Source organism: Rhinopithecus bieti, unplaced genomic scaffold (genome assembly GCF_001698545.2).
Source record: "Rhinopithecus bieti isolate Rb0 unplaced genomic scaffold, ASM169854v2 scaffold_47995, whole genome shotgun sequence".
NCBI lineage: Eukaryota > Metazoa > Chordata > Mammalia > Primates > Cercopithecidae > Rhinopithecus > Rhinopithecus bieti.
The window spans coordinates 1,548,429-1,551,570 of record NW_016819498.1 but is presented as its reverse complement, the minus strand read 5'-3'; the positions used below and the strand labels follow the sequence as shown (position 1 = coordinate 1,551,570).

At 39.7% G+C, this 3,142-nt stretch overlaps 1 pseudogene across 1 annotated transcript; it reads right to left on the bottom strand.

Moving 5' to 3' along the window:
* Positions 1-30: 30 nt before the first annotated feature.
* On the bottom strand, positions 31-650 carry LOC108519790 (14 kDa phosphohistidine phosphatase-like; annotated as a pseudogene). Its single transcript, XR_001882732.1, has 2 exons — positions 351-650; positions 31-295 (listed from the first exon to the last, which is right to left on the bottom strand). The product of XR_001882732.1 is annotated as a 14 kDa phosphohistidine phosphatase-like (transcript).
* Positions 651-3,142: the final 2,492 nt, after the last annotated feature.

Here is a 3,142-nt window from a genome sequence, read left to right as displayed (position 1 = left end):
TTTTTTTTTTTTTTTTTTTTTTTTTTTGGCGTGGCAACATGTTTAATTCTGTGGCCAAGCTAGCCTGTCTGCAAAGCCTGGCAGACAGCACGTCACCAGGAGCTGCCGCAGAAGCAGGCAGGGCCAACCCTGAAAGGGGTGCAGGCAAAGGCGGGGGCTCCGACATGGCTGCTGGAGGTAGCAGGCCCCAGGCTGGGAGTGCTCAGTAGCCATCGTTAGCCCAGGTAACCTCGTAGTCGGGGTACTTGGCTTTGATTTTCTCAGTTGAAATGGCGTGCTGGGCAGGACCATAGGCCTTGAGGGTGGATCCTGGGGCTTGAGGCACCCAGAGGGACGCACGTGGCTTTCATCATGGAGTAGCCGTACACGTGAATCTTCTTGTCCTGGCTCTGGTGGGAGATGCGTCCGCCGCCCAGACACTCACAGTCACAGCCCTGCTTCTGCATGTCGCCCGACACTTTGTCGTAGATGTCCGCATGGTACTCGGCCCACTTGTAGCCGCGCACGATCTCCTTGCTCTCCGCAGCCGGAGCCCCGGAGCGCGGAGCCGAGTGGACTCAGATCAGCACATACTTGAAGACGCCGTCGGAGTCGATGTCCACATCAGGAATGTGAGCGAGGTCCGCCGCCGCCATGTTCTTCGTCCCGGAGGTCCATGGCTTTAAATACCATCTTTCTATGTGTTAATGCATAACTCCAGCCTTGACCTCTCATGAGCGCCATCCAACTCAGCATATCTGCTTGGATGTCTGAGTATTTCAGATTCAACATGGCCACAACTGAACTTTTTTTGTTTGTTTGTTTTTTTTAGTGGAGTTTTGCTCTTGTTGCCCAGGCTGGAGTGCAATGGTGTGATCTCAGCTCACCGCAACCTTCACCTCCCGGGTTCAAGTGATTCTGCTGCCTCAGCCTCCCTAGTAGCTGGAATTACAGGCACGTGCCACCACGCCTGGCTAATTTTGTAATTTTAGTAGAGATGGGATTTCTCCACGTTGGTCAGGCTGGTCTCAAATTCCCGACCTCAGGTGATCTGCCTGCCTCAGCATCCCAAAGTGCTGGGATTACAGGTGTGAGCCACTGTGCCCGGCCACGATAGTAACTTCTTAGATTAATAAAGAGGTTTGAATTGTTTTTAGAAAAACAATAGAGTTTTGTTTTATAAATTGTTTTTAAAAAATCTATAGAGTTTTGTTTTATAAATCTCTTAGATTCTCCTCTCCTACCTTCTACACTTGATCTTAGCCAAAAGGCTGAGAAGCGATCCTCTCCTACCTTCTACCCTTCAATACCAGAATCAAAGAGAAGCAGCAGATCCCAAGCACCACACACTGGCCCATAGCAGGGGCTGGCAACTGGCCATGTGTTAAGTCCAACCAGCCACCAGATTCTTGTGAGGTCTGCCAGCTAAGAATGAATTTTACATTTTAAATTATTTAAAAAAATCAAAAGAATAATGACATGTGAAAATTACATAACATTAAAATTTTTAGCATCCATAAATAAAGTTTTATTGAAACACAGCTATGTCCCTTTGTTTATGTGTAGTTCATGGTTGTTTTGCCCTAAAACAACAGAGTTGAGCCATTTTGGCAGAGACAGCATGGTCCATGGTGCACAAATCCTAAAAGATTTACTATCTGGCCCTTCACAGAAAAGGTTTGCTACCCCCTGGCCTAAAGTAGTAGTTTATATAGCATCTTCAAGGGATTTCAACCTTACAAAAACAAACTAAATTCCATTTCACTGAACATTTTCATCCCTCATTCCCTTTCCCCTTAATCGTCATCTGCTCCAAAGAGCTGAAAATGATGTAGGCATGATTTGGACGGAAAGTTATGGAATAAGAATATCTCATCTTTAAGGAATTTGGTGCTCATGATTTTTAAAAATGGACTTGTTAACTTCATGATTCAAAATAAAAGCAGAAGCTTTTTTTTTGTCTTAGATTTCAGATGTCACATCTAAAAGTGAAACATCAGTAGAAAACGAAAATAAGGTTTCACATCTATTTTTCCTTTTCTTTTATATTTGATTTGGAGGTATCAAGATACATGAACATACATCCTACAGTGTGTGATGATTTTGTGAAATTTGAATGTGCTGATGAAATGTATAATCTTTCCAGTCACTTAGCTCTTATGAAATGAAAAATTCACTTTAGCATAAAAAATTAGTTAATTTGCATATTATTTATTCACATGCAGCAGTTCTTCTAGTTAATTATTCCTATGCTCCAGGATATACACAAGGCTGGTTCAGTCCAGCAGATGAGGACAGAAATGGGGTTGATCTTTTTCATCTCTGTGTAACTGGTACTTGCATGCCTCGCACATTGCCTGGCACAGACTATGTAGCAGAAATGCATGCTTAATGAATGAAGTGGTTTGTTGATTGTTCTAAAGATTTCAAACTTTTAAATTCCATTTGGTTTTGCATATGTATAAAAATATATACTAAATTATTTTGGATTCTGAGAAGACTAAGTATACTGTTTTTCAATTCTTCAGTAATTGTATTAATAACTCCAATTTTTACAGAAACTTATTAGTATTATAGAATTTCCTGAGGAGCTACCATGAGAAATCTCAGTAAAGTTATTATTACAATGGATAATGTATTAATTCACTCTTCTGAACAAGTTATAGCAACATTGATTTTCAAAAAAATAAACATTTTCTGATTGGAAAAGTAATAAATATTCATAAGAAATTCAGAGACTATAGGAATAGGCAGGAAAAGACAATGACACTCTCACCCCTGGAGATAACCCGTATTAACAACTTGTTTCTTCAGATTTTTCCCATACATGTGCCAACGTGTACAATAATTATTGTTTTACTAAAATTTAATCCTACTATACAAACTGTTTGGAGCTTGTTTTTGTTCTCTCATGTTTCTATGTCAATATTTAAAAATGCATTTTATAATTTTAGTGGCTTAAGAGTTTCTATTACATGAATTTGCCATTATTTATTCACACTTTCCTGTTGACAAATATGTGATTAAAATTATATTTTATTCCAAAGTGTTTTAAATGTCAAGTAATCTAATGACAGCTACTTTTAAAAAAAATGCTAAGAGTGCTGTCAAGAGAAGAAAGAAAGAAAAGAATAAAACAAGCAAGTACATTTTTGTTTAAGCA